Source organism: Aegilops tauschii, chromosome 4, assembly GCF_002575655.3.
Source record: "Aegilops tauschii subsp. strangulata cultivar AL8/78 chromosome 4, Aet v6.0, whole genome shotgun sequence".
NCBI lineage: Eukaryota > Viridiplantae > Streptophyta > Magnoliopsida > Poales > Poaceae > Aegilops > Aegilops tauschii.
The window spans coordinates 170,657,870-170,672,433 of record NC_053038.3 but is presented as its reverse complement, the minus strand read 5'-3'; positions in this window follow the sequence as shown (position 1 = coordinate 170,672,433).

Here is a 14,564-nt window from a genome sequence, read left to right as displayed (position 1 = left end):
ACATTAATTGAGTTTCTGCACATTTAATGTGCATAATTCAAATTTGAACTACAAGCACGTACTCCAGTGCACCTAAGTTTTTTGAAAAATCACATGTGTGTCCTTGGGTGAATTTCTAGGTCCCATGCAAGTGATATGGGAGTGAAATTCAAACATCTAGGTGTCGTGGCTCAGCCAGAAAGATTGAGAAACTTGGTTTTTTAATTCCTATAATTCCAAAACACGCCTGAAAATCATAAAACTTGGAATGGTGTCATGACATGGCACCAACATGTTGCGGTAATTTGTTTGGCCGAATTGGGACAAGCTTTGTTGTAAGCTTCTTGCAAACCGGAGCTTCCCTCAAAAAGGCTTGAGGTTCCAAGAGGGAACGTGTCACCTCCTTGTGCGAAACGACATACGTACACTGCCTTCTCCCGCCTTAATTTTTTTACACTAGAAGATTAGACCAAATAGAAGTATCGTGCTAAATTTTGGGATTATTCCATGTTCGTTTAGACTTTTTTATACATTAATTGAGTTTCTTGGCATTTAATGTGCATAGTTCAAATTTGAACTACAGGCACATGCTCCAGTGCACCAAAGTTGTTTAACAAGTCACATATGTGTCCTTGGGTGAATTTCTAGGTCCCATGCAAGAGATGGGAGTGAAATTCAAACATCCGGGTGTCGTGGCTCGGCCGGAAAGATTGAGAAACTTGGTTTTTTAATTCCTGTAAATACAAAACACGCCAGAAAAATCATGAAACTTGGAATGGTGTCATGACATGGCACCAACATGCTGCGGTAATTTCTTTGGCCGAATTGGGACAAGCTTTGTTGTAAGCTTATTGCAAACCGGAGCTTCCCTCAAGAAGGCTCGTGGTTCCGAAAGAGAACGTGTCATCTCCGTGTGCCAAACGACATACGTACACTGCCTTCTCCTGCCTTAATTTTTTTACACAGGCAGATTAGACCAAACAGAAGTACCGTGCTAAATTTTGGAACTATTCTGGGTTGGTTTAGCTTTTTTATACATTAATTAAGTTTCCCTCAAGAAGGCTCGTGGTTCCGAGAGGGAACGTGTCACCTCCGTGTACGAAACGCCATACGTACACTGCCTTCTCCCGCCTTAATTTTCTTACACAGGCAGATTAGACCAAATAGAAATACCGTGCTAAATTTTGGAATTATTCCGGGATCGTTCGGCCTTTTTTATACATTAATTGAGTTTCTAGGCATTTAATGTGCATAATTCAAATTTGAACTACAATCACAGGCTCCAGTGCACCAAAGTTGCTTGAAAAATTATATGTGTGTCCTTGGGTGAATTTCTATGTCCCATGCAAGAGATGGGAATGAAATTCAAACATCTGGGCGTCGTGGCTCGGCCGGAAAGATTGGGAAACTTGGTTTTTTAATTACTGTAAATCCAAAACATGCCCGAAAATCATGAAACTTGGCATGGTGCCACGACATGGCACCAACATGATGCAGTAATTTCTTTGGCCGAATTAAGACAAGCTTTAGTGTAAGCTTGTTGCAAACCGGAGCTTCCCTCAAGAAGGCTCCTGGTTTCGAGAGGGAACGTGTCACCTCCATGTACGACACACGTACACTGCATTCTCCCACCTTAGTTTTTTTACACAGGCAGATTAGACCAGATAGAAGTACCATTCTAAATTTTGGAATTATTCTTGGTTCGTTTGGCATTTTTTATACATTATTTGAGTTTCTGCGCATTTAATGTGCATAATTCAAATCTGAACTACAAGCACACGCTCCAGTGCACCAAAGTTTTTTGAAAAATCACATGTGTGTCCTTGGGTGAATTTCTAGGTCCCATGCAAGTGATGCGTGTGAAATTCAAACATCTGGGCGTCGTGGCTCGGACGGAAAGATTGAGAAACTTGGTTTTTTAATTCCTGTAGTTCAAAAACACGCCGGAAAATCATGAACCTTGGCATGGTGTCATGACATGGCACCAACATGCTGCGGTAATTTATTTGGCCGAATTGGGACAAGTTTGGTGTACGCTTCTTACAAATCAGAGCTTCCATCAAGAAGGCTCGTGGTTCCGAGAGGCAACGTGTCACCTCCATGTACGAAATGACATACGGACACTGCCTTCTCCCAACTTAATTTTTTTACACAGGCAGATTAGACCAAATAGAAATACCGTGTTAATTTTGGACTTATTCCGGGTTCGTTCGGCCTTTTTTATACATCAATTGAGTTTCTGGGCATTTAATGTGCATAATTCAAATTTGAACTACAAGCACAGGCACCAGTGCACCAAAGTTGTTTCAAAAATTACATGTGTGTCGTTGGGTGAATTTCTATGTCCCATGCAAGAGATGGGAATGAAATTCAAACATCTGGGCGTCGTGGCTCGGCCGAAAAGATTGAGAAACTTGGTTTTTTAATTACTGTAAATCCAAAACATGCCCGAAAATCATGAAACTTGGCATGGTGCCACGACATGGCACCAACATGATGCGGTAATTTCTTTGGTTGAATTGGGACAAGCTTTGATGTAAGCTTCTTGCAAACCGGAGCTTCCCTCAAGAAGACTCGTGGTTCCGAGAGGGAACGTGTCACCTCCGTGTGCGAAACGACACACGTACACTACCTTCTCCCACCTTAGTTTTTTTACACAGGCAGATTAGACCTAATAGAAATACGGTGCTAAATTTTGTAATTATTACAGTTCTTTGGCCTTTTTATACATTATTTGAGTTTTTGCGCATTTAATGTGCATAATTCAAATTTGAACTACAAGCACGTGCTCCAGTGCACCAAAGTTGTTTGAAAAATCACATGTGTGTCCTTGGGTGAATTTCTAGGTCCCATGCAAGAGATATGGGAGTGAAATTCAAACATCTGGATGTCGTGGCTCAGCCAGGAATATTGAGAAACTTGGTTTTTTAATTACTGTAATTCCAAAACACGCCTGAAAATCATGAAACTTGGAATGGTGTCATGACATGGCACCAACATGCTGCGGTAATTTGTTTGGCCGAATTGGGACAAGCTTTGTTGTAAACTTCTTGCAAACCGGAGCTTCCCTCAAGAAGGGTCGTGGTTCCGAGAGGGAACGTGTCACCTCCTTGTGCGACACGACATACGTACACCGCCTTCTCCCGCCTTAATTTTTTTACACTTGAAGATTAGACCAACTCGAAGTATCGTGCTAAATTATGGGATTATTCCATGTTCGTTTAGCCTTTTTTATACATTAATTGAGTTTCTTGGCATTTAATGTGCATAATTCAAATTTGAACTACAAGCACAAGCTCCAGTGCACCAAAGATGTTTGACAAGTCACATATGTGTCTTTGGGTGAATTTCTAGGTCCCATGCAAGAGATGGGAGTGAAATTCAAACATCCGGGTGTCGTGGCTCGGCAGGAAAGATGGAGAAACTTGGTTTTTTAATTCCTGTAAATCCAAAACACGCCTGAAAAATCATGAAACTTGGAATGGTGTCATGACATGGCACCAACATGCTGCGGTAATTTCTTTGGCCGAATTGAGACAAGCTTTGGTGTACGCTTCTTGTAAACCGGAGCTTCCCTCAAGAAGGCTCATAGTTCCGAGAGGGAACGTGTCACCTCCGTGTGCGAAACGACATACGTACACTGCCTTCCCCCACCTTAATTTTTTTACACAAGCAAATTAGACCAAATAGAAGTATCGTGTTAAATTTTTGACTTATTCCGGGTTGGTTCGGCCTTTATTTACATTAATTGAGTTTCTGGGCATTTAATGTGCATAATTCAAATTTGAACTACAAGCACAGGCTCCAGTGCACCAAAGTTTTTTGAAAAATTACATGTGTGTCCTTGGGTGAATTTCTATGTCCCATGCAAGAGATGGGAATGAAATTCAAACATCTGTGCGTCGTGGCTCGGCCGAAAAGATTGAGAAACTTGGTTTTTAATTCCTGTAATTCCAAAACATGCCCGAAAATCATGAAACTTGGCATGGTGCCACGACATGGCACCAACATGATGCGGTAATTTGTTAGGCCGAATTGGGACAAGCTTTGGTGTAAGCTTCTTGCAAACCGGAGCTTCCCTCAAGAAGGCTCATGGTTCCAAGAGGGAACGTGTCACCTCCCTGTGCGAAACGACACACGTACACTACCTTCTCCCACCTTAGTTTTTTTACACAGGCAGATTAGACCTAATAGAAATACCGTGCTAAATTTTGGAATTATTACGTGTTCGTTTGGCCTTTTTTATACATTATTTGAGTTTCTACGCATTTAATGTACATAATTCAAATTTGAACTACAAGCACGTGCTCCAGTGCACCAAAGTTGTTTGACAAATCACATGTGTGTCCTTGGGTGAATTTCTAGGTCCCATGCAAGAGATGGGAGTGAAATTCAAACATCCGGGCGTCGTGGCTCGGCCGGAAATATTGAGAAACTTGGTTTTTTAATTCCTGTAAATCCAAAAGATGCCTGAAAAATCACGAAACTTGGAATGGTGTCATGACATGGCACCAACATGTTGCGGTAATTTCTTTGGCCGAATTGGGACAAGCTTTGTTGTAAGCTTCTTGCAAACCGGAGCTTCCCTCAAGAAGGCTCGTGGTTCCGAAAGAGAACGTGTCACCTCCGTGTGCGAAACGACATACGTACACTGCCTTCTCCCGCCTTAATTTTTTTACACAGGCAGATTAGACCAAATAGAAGAACCGTGGTAAATTTTGGAATTATTCCAGGTTGGTTTGGCCTTTTTATACATTAATTAAGTTTCTGGGCATTTAATGCGCATAATTCAAATTTGATCTACAAGCACAGGCTCCAGTGCAGCACAGTTGTTTGAAAAATCACATGGGTGTCCTTGGGTGAATTTCTAGGTCCCATGCAAGAGATGCGTGTGAAATTCAAACATCTGGGCATCGTGGCTCGGACGGAAAGATTGAGAAACTTGGTTTTTTAATTCCTGTAGTTCCAAAACACGCCCAAAAATCATGAACCTTGGCATGGTGTCTTGACATGGCACCAACATGTTGCGGTAATTTATTTGGCTGAATTGCGACAAATTTGGTGTAGGCTTCTTGCAAACCAGAGCTTTCCTCAAGAAGGCTCGTGGTTCCGAGAGGGAACGTGTCACCTCCATGTACGAAACGACATACGTACACTGCCTTCTCCCGCCTTAATTTTTTTACACAGGCAGATTAGACCAAATAGAAATACCGTGTTAAATTTGGACTTATTCCGGGTTTGTTCGGCCTTTTTTATACATTAATTGAGTTTCTGGGCATTTAATGTGCATAATTCAAATTTGAACTACAAGCACAGGCTCCAGTGCACCAAAGTTGTTTGAAAAATTACATGTGTGTCCTTGGGTGAATTTCTATGTCCCATGCAAGAGATGGGAATGAAATTCAAACATCTGGGCATCGTGGCTCGGCCGGAAAGATTGAGAAACTTGGTTTTTTAATTCCTGTAATTCCATAACATGCCCGAAAATCATGAAACTTGACATGGTGCCACGACATGGCACCAACATGATGCGGTAATTTCTTTGGCCGAATTGGGACAAGCTTTGGTGTAAGCTTCTTGCAAACCAGAGCTTCCCTCAAGAAGGCTCATGGTTCCGAGAGGGAACGTGTCACCTCCGTGTGCGAAACGACACACGTACACCGCCTTCTCCCGCCTTAAATTTTTTACACTGGAAGATTAGACCAAATAGAAGTATTGTGCTAAATTTTGGGATTATTCCATGTTCGTTTAGCCTTTTTTATACATTAATTGAGTTTCTTGGCATTTAATGTGCATAATTCAAGTTTGAACTACAAGCACATGCTCCAGTGAACCAAAGTTGTTTGACAAGTCACATATGTGTCCTTGGGTGAATTTCTAGGTCCCATGCAAGAGATGGGAGTGAAATTCAAACATCCGGGCGTCGTGGCTCGGCCGGAAATATTGAGAAACTTGGTTTTTTAATTCCTGTAAATCCAAAAGACGCCTGAAAAATCATGAAACTTGGAATGGTGTCATGACGTGGCACCAACATGCTGCGGTAATTTCTTTGGCCGAATTGGGACAAGCTTTGTTCGGCCTTTTTTATACACTAATTGAGTTTCTGGGCATTTAATGTGCATAATTCAAATTTGAACTACAAGCACAGGCTCCAGTGCACCAAAGTTGTTTGAATACTTACATGTGTGTCCTTTGGTGAATTTCTATGTCCCATGCAAGAGATGGAAATGTAATTCAAACATCTGGTAGTCGTGGCTCGGCCGAAAAGATTGAGAAACTTGGTTTTTTAATTACTGTAAATCCAAAACATGCCCGAAAATCATGATACTTGGCATGGTGCCATGACATGGCACCAACATGATGCGGTAATTTCTTTGGCTGAATTGGGACAAGTTTTGGTGTAAGCTTCTTGCAAACCGGAGCTTCCCTCAAGAAGGCTCGTGGTTCCGAGAGGGAACATGTCACCTCCGTGTGCGAAACGACACACGTACACTACCTTCTCCCACCTTAGTTTTTTTACACAGGCAGATTAGACCTAATAGAAATACCGTGCTAAATTTTGGAATTATTACGTGTTCATTTGGCCTTTTTTATACATTATTTGAGTTTCTGCGCATTTAATGTGCATAATTCAAATTTGAACTACAAGCACGAGCTCCAGGGCACCAAAGTTGTTTGAAAAATCACATGTGAGTCCTTAGGTGAATTTCTAGGTCCCATGCAAGAGATATGGGAGTGAAATTCAAACATCTGGATGTCGTGGCTCAGCCAGAAAGATTAAGAAACTTGGTTTTTTAATTCTTGTAATTCCAAAACACGCCTGAAAATCATGAAACTTCACATGGTGTCACGACATGGCACCAACATGCTGCGGTAATATTTTTGGCCGAATTGGGACAAGCTTTGGTGTAAGCTTCTTGCAAACCGAAGCTTCCCTCCAGAAGGCTCGTAGTTCCGAGAGGGAACGTGTAACCTCCGTGTGCGAAACGACATACGCACACTCCCTTCTCCCGCCTTAATGTTTTTACACAGCCAGATTAGACCAAATAGAAGTACCGTGCTAAATTTTGGAATTATTCCGGGTTCGTTTGGCCTTCTTTATACATTAATTGAGTTTCTGGGCATTTAATGTGCATAATATGTTTGACAAGTCACATATGTGTCCTTTGGTGAATTTCTAGGTCCCATGCAAGAGATGGGAGTGAAATTCAAACATACGGGTGTCGTGGCTCGGCCGGAAAGATTGAGAAACTTGGTTTTTTAATTCATGTAATTCCAAAACACGTCTGAAATCATGAAACTTGGTATGGTGTCATCACATGGCACCAACATGCCGCGGTGATTTCTTTGAGCGAATTGGGACAAACTTTGGTTAAAGCTTCTTGCAAACCGGAGCTTCCCTCAAGATGGCGCGTGGTGCCGAGAGGGAAGGTGTCACCTCCGTGTGCGAAACGACATACGTACACTGCCTTCTCTCGCATTATCTTTTTACATAGGCAGATTAGACCAAATAGAAGTATCGTGCTAAATTTTGGAATTATTCCGAGTTCGTTTGGCCTTTTTTATACATTAATTGAGTTTCTTGGCATTTAATGTGCATAATTCAAATTTGAACTACAAGCACGGGCTCCAGTGCACCAAAGTTGTTTGAAAAAATACATGTGTGTCCTTGGGTGAATTTCTAGGTCCCATGCAATAGAAGGGAGTGAAATTCAAACATCTGGGCATCGTGGCATGGCCGGAAAGATTGAGAAACTTGGTTTTTTAATTCCTGTAATTCCAAAACACGCCTAAAAATCATGAAACTTGGCATGGTGTCATGACATGGCACCAACATGTTGCGGTAATATTTTTGGCCGAATTAGGACAAGCTTTGGTGTAAGCTTCTTGCAAACCGGAGCTTCCCTCAAGAAGGCTCGTGGTTCCGAGAGGGAACGTGTCACCTCCGTGTCCGAAACGACATACGTACACTGCCTTATCCCGCCTTAATTTTTTTACACAGCCAGATTAGACCAAATAGAAGTACCATGCTAAATTTTGGAATTATTCCGGGTTCGTTTGGCCTTTTTATACATTAATTGAGTTTCTGCGCATTTAATGTGCATAATTCAAATTTGAACTACAAGCACAGGCTCCAGTGCAACCAAGTTGTTTGAAAATCGCATGTGTGTCCTTGGGTGAATTTCTAGGTCCCATGCAAGAGATGGGAGTGAAATTCAAACATCTAGGCGTCGTGGCTCGGCCAGAAATGAGAAACTTGGTTTTTTAATTCCTGTAAATCCAAAACATGCGTGAAAATCATGAAACTTGGCATGGTGTCATGACATGGCACCAACATGATGCGGTAATTTCTTTGGCCGAATTGGGACAAACTTTGGTTAAAGCTTCTTGCAAGCCGGAGCTTCCCTCAAGAAGGCTCGTGGTTCCGAGAGGGAACGTGTCACCTCCGTGTGCGAAACGACATACGTACACTGCCTTCTCCCGCCTCAATTTTTTTACACAGGCGGATTAGACCAAATAGAAGTACCGTGCTAAATGTTGGAATTATTACGTGTTCGTTTGGCCTTTTTTATACACTAATTGAGTTTCTGCGCATTTAATGTGCATAATTCAAATTTTAACTACAAGCACGTGCTTCGGTGCACCAAAGTTGTTTGAAAATCACATGTGTGTACTTGGGTGAATTCTAGGTCCCATGCAAGAGATATGGGAGTGAAATTCACACATCTGGCCGTCGTGGCTCGGCCAACTTGGTTTTTTAATTTCTGTAATTCCTAAACATTCTTGAAAATCAGGAAACTTGGCGTGGTGTCATGACATGGCACCAACAAGTTGTGGTAATTTCTTTGGCCGATTTGGGAAAAGCTTTGGTGTAAGCTTCTTGCCAACCGGAGCTTCCCTCAAGATGGCGCGTGGTGCCGAGAGGGAAGGTGTCACCTCCGTGTGCGAAACGACATACGTACACTGCCTTCTCTCGCATTATTTTTTTACATAGGCAGATTACACCAAATAGAAGTATCGTGCTAAATTTTGGAATTAATCCGGGTTCGTTTGGCCTTTTATACATTAATTGAGTTTCTGGGCATTTAATGTGCATAATTCAAATTTGAACTACAAGCACAGGCTCCAGTGCACCAAAGTTGTTTGAAAAAATACATGTGTGTCCTTCGGTGAATTTCTAGGTCCCATGCAAGAGAAGGGAGTGAAACTCAAACGTCTGGGCATCGTGGCTTGGCCGGAAAGATTGAGAAACTTGGTTTTTTAATTCCTGTAATTCCAAAACACGCCTGAAAATCATGACACTTGGCATGGTGTCATGACATGGCACCAACATGCTGTGGTAATTTCTTTGGCCGAATTGAGACAAGCTTTGGTGTATGCTTCTTGCCAACCGGAGCTTCCCTCAAGAAGGCTCATGGTTCCGAGAGGGAACGTGTCACCTCCGTGTGCGAAACGACATACGTAAACTGCCTTCCCCCACCTTAATTTTTTTACACAAGCAGATTAGACCAAATAGAAGTATCGTGTTAAATTTTGGAATTATTCCGGGTTGGTTTGGCCTTTTTTATACATTAATTGAGTTTCTGGGCATTTAATGTGCGCAATTCAAATTTGAACTACAAGGACAGGCTCCAGTGCACCAAAGTTGTTTGAAAAATTACATGTGTGTCCTTGGGTGAATTTCTAGGTCCCATGCAAAAGATGGGAATGAAATTCAAACATCTGGGCGTCGTGGCTCGGCCGGAAAGATTGAGAAACTTGGTTTTTTAATTCTTGTAATTCCAAAACACGCCTGAAAATCATGAAACTTCACATGGTGTCACGACATGGCACCAACATGCTGCGGTAATATTTTTGGCCGAATTGGGACAAGCTTTGGTGTAAGCTTCTTGCAAACCGAAGCTTCCCTCCAGAAGGCTCGTAGTTCCGAGAGGGAACGTGTCACCTCCGTGTGCGAAACGACATACGCACACTCCCTTCTCCTGCCTTAATGTTTTTACACAGCCAGATTAGACCAAATAGAAGTACCGTGCTAAATTTTGGAATTATTCCGGGTTCGTTTGGCCTTCTTTATACATTAATTGAGTTTCTGGGCATTTAATGTGCATAATTCAAATTTGAACTACAAGCACGGGCTCCAGTGCACCAAAGTTGTTTGAAAAATCACATGTGTGTCCTTGGGTGAAATTCTAGGTCCCGTGCAAGAGATGGGAGTGAAATTCAAACATCTGTGCGTCGTGGCTCGGCCGGAAAGATTGAGAAACTTGGTTTTTTAATTCCTGTAATTCAAAAACACGCCTGAAAATCATGAAACTTGGCATGGTGTCATGACATGGCAGCAACATGCTGCGGTAATTTCTATGGCCGAATTGGGACAAAGTTCTGTGTTAGGTTCTTGCAAACCGGAGCTTCCCTCAACAAGGCTTGTGGTTCCGAGAGGGAACGTGTCACTTCCGTGTGCGACACGACATATGTACACTGCCTTCTCCCGCCTTAATTTTTTTACACAGCCAGATTAGACCAAATAGAAGCACCGTGCTAAATGTTGGAATTATTCTGGTTTCATTTGGCCTTTTTTATACATTATTTGAGTTTATGGGCATTTAATGTGCATAATTCAAATTTGAACTACAAGCACAGGCTCCAGTGCACCAAAGTTGTTTGAAAAATCACATGTGTGACCTTGGGTGAATTTCTAGGTCCCATGCAAGAGATGGGAGTGAAATTCAAAGATCTGGGCGTCGTGGCTCGGCCGGTTAGATTGAGAAACTTGTTTTTTTAAATCCTGTAGTTCCAAAACACGCCAGAAATTCATGAAACTTGGCATGGTGTCATGACATGGCACCAACATGCAGCGGTAATTTGTTTGGCCGAATTGGAACAAGCTTTGTTGTAAACTTCATGCAAACCGGAGCTTCCCTCATTTAGGCTCGTGGTTCCGAGAGGGAACATGTCAGCTCCGTGTGCGACACGACATACGTACACTGCCTTCTCCCTCCTTAATATTTTTACACTGGAAGATTAGACCAAATAGAAGTACCGTGCTAAATTTTGGGATTATTGGATGTTCGTTTAGCCTTTTTTATACATTCATTGAGTTTTTGGGCATTTAATGTGCATAATTCAAATTTGAAATACAATCATAGGCTCTAGTGCGACAAAGTTGTTTAAAAATCACATGTGTGTACTTGGGTGAATTCTAGGTCCCATGCAAGAGATATGGGAGTGAAATTCACACATCTGGGCGTCGTGGCTCGGCCAACTTGGTTTTTTAATTTCTGTAATTCCTAAACATTCTTGAAAATCATGAAACTTGGCGTGGTGTCATGACATGGCACCAACAAGTTGTGGTAATTTCTTTGGCCGATTTGGGAAAAGCTTTGGTGTAAGCTTCTTGCCAACCGGAGCTTCCCTCAAGATGGCGCGTGGTGCCGAGAGGGAAGGTGTCACCTCCGTGTGCGAAACGACATACGTACACTGCCTTCTCTCGCATTATTTTTTTACATAGGCAGATTACACCAAATAGAAGTATCGTGCTAAATTTTGGAATTATTCCGGGTTCGTTTGGCCTTTTATACATTAATTGAGTTTCTGGGCATTTAATGTGCATAATTCAAATTTGAACTACAAGCACAGGCTCCAGTGCACCAAAGTTGTTTGAAAAAATACATGTGTGTCCTTCGGTGAATTTCTAGGTCCCATGCAAGAGAAGGGAGTGAAACTCAAACGTCTGGGCATCGTGGCTTGGCCGGAAAGATTGAGAAACTTGGTTTTTTAATTCCTGTAATTCCAAAACACGCCTGAAAATCATGACACTTGGCATGGTGTCATGACATGGCACCAACATGCTGTGGTAATTTCTTTGGCCGAATTGAGACAAGCTTTGGTGTACGCTTCTTGCCAACCGGAGCTTCCCTCAAGAAGGCTCATGGTTCCGAGAGGGAACGTGTCACCTCCGTGTGCGAAACGACATACGTAAACTGCCTTCCCCCACCTTAATTTTTTTACACAAGCAGATTAGACCAAATAGAAGTATCGTGTTAAATTTTGGAATTATTCCGGGTTGGTTTGGCCTTTTTTATACATTAATTGAGTTTCTGGGCATTTAATGTGCACAATTCAAATTTGAACTACAAGGACAGGCTCCAGTGCACCAAAGTTGTTTGAAAAATTACATGTGTGTCCTTGGGTGAATTTCTAGGTCCCATGCAAAAGATGGGAATGAAATTCAAACATCTGGGCGTCGTGGCTCGGCCGGAAAGATTGAGAAACTTGGTTTTTTAATTCTTGTAATTCCAAAACACGCCTGAAAATCATGAAACTTCACATGGTGTCACGACATGGCACCAACATGCTGCGGTAATATTTTTGGCCGAATTGGGACAAGCTTTGGTGTAAGCTTCTTGCAAACCGAAGCTTCCCTCCAGAAGGCTCGTAGTTCCGAGAGGGAACGTGTCACCTCTGTGTGCGAAACGACATACGCACACTCCCTTCTCCTGCCTTAATGTTTTTACACAGCCAGATTAGACCAAATAGAAGTACCGTGCTAAATTTTGGAATTATTCCGGGTTCGTTTGGCCTTCTTTATACATTAATTGAGTTTCTGGGCATTTAATGTGCATAATTCAAATTTGAACTACAAGCACGGGCTCCAGTGCACCAAAGTTGTTTGAAAAATCACATGTGTGTCCTTGGGTGAAATTCTAGGTCCCGTGCAAGAGATGGGAGTGAAATTCAAACATCTGTGCGTCGTGGCTCGGCCGGAAAGATTGAGAAACTTGGTTTTTTAATTCCTGTAATTCAAAAACACGCCTAAAAATCATGAAACTTGGCATGGTGTCATGACATGGCAGCAACATGCTGCGGTAATTTCTATGGCCGAATTGGGACAAAGTTCTGTGTTAGGTTCTTGCAAACCGGAGCTTCCCTCAACAAGGCTTGTGGTTCCGAGAGGGAACGTGTCACTTCCGTGTGCGACACGACATATGTACACTGCCTTCTCCCGCCTTAATTTTTTTACACAGCCAGATTAGACCAAATAGAAGCACCGTGCTAAATTTTGGAATTATTCTGGTTTCATTGGGCCTTTTTTATACATTATTTGAGTTTATGGGCATTTAATGTGCATAATTCGAATTTGAACTACAAGCACAGGCTCCTGTGCACCAAAGTTGTTTGAAAAATCACATGTGTGACCTTGGGTGAATTTCTAGGTCCCATGCAAGAGATGGGAGTGAAATTCAAAGATCTGGGCGTCGTGGCTCGGCCGGTTAGATTGAGAAACTTGTTTTTTTAAATCCTGTAGTTCCAAAACACGCCAGAAATTCATGAAACTTGGCATGGTGTCATGACATGGCACCAACATGCAGCGGTAATTTGTTTGGCCGAATTGGAACAAGCTTTGTTGTAAACTTCATGCAAACCGGAGCTTCCCTCATTTAGGCTCGTGGTTCCGAGAGGGAACATGTCAGCTCCGTGTGCGACGCGACATACGTACACTGCCTTCTCCCTCCTTAATATTTTTACACTGGAAGATTAGACCAAATAGAAGTACCGTGCTAAATTTTGGGATTATTGGATGTTCGTTTAGCCTTTTTTATACATTCATTGAGTTTTTGGGCATTTAATGTGCATAATTCAAATTTGAAATACAATCATAGGCTCTAGTGCGACAAAGTTTTTTGAAAAATTACATGTGTGTCCTTGGGTGAATTTCTATGTCCCATGCAAGAGATGGGAATGAAATTCAAACATCTGGGCGTCGTTGCTCGGCCGGGAAGATTGAGAAACTTGGTTTTTTAATTCATGTAATTCCAAAACACACCTGAAAATCATGAAAATTGGCATGGTGCCACGACATGGCACCAACATGCTGCGGGAATTTCTTTGGCCGAATTGGGAAAATCTTTGGTGTAAGCTTCCGTCAAGAAGGCTCGTGGTTCCAAGAGGGAACGTGTCACCTCCGTGTGCAAAACGACATACGTGCATAATTCAAATTTGAACTACAAGAACATGCTCCAGTGCACCAAAGTTGTTTGACAAGTCACATATGTGTCCTTGGGTGAATTTATAGGTCCCATGCAAGAGATGGGAGTGAAATTCAAACATCCGGGCGTCGTGGTTCGGCCGGAAATATTGAGAAACTTGGTTTGCACACGGAGGTAAATTGGTGTAAGCTTCTTGCAAACTGGAGCTTCCGTCAAGAAGGCTCGTGGTTCCAAGAGGGAACGTGTCACCTCCGTGTGCAAAACGACATACGTGCATAATTCAAATTTGAACTACAAGCACATGCTCAAGTGCACCAAAGTTGTTTGACAAGTCACATATGTGTCCTTGGGTGAATTTATAGGTCCCATGCAAGAGATGGGAGTGAAATTCAAACATCCGGGCGTCGTGGTTCGGCCGGGAAGATTGAGAAACTTGGTTTTTTAATTCATGTAATTCCAAAACACACCTGAAAATCATGAAAATTGGCATGGTGTCATGACATGGCACCAACATGCTACGGTAATTTCTTTGGCCGAATTGGGAAAATCTTTGGTGTAAGCTTCTTGCAAACAGGAGCTTCCCTCAAGAAGGCTCGT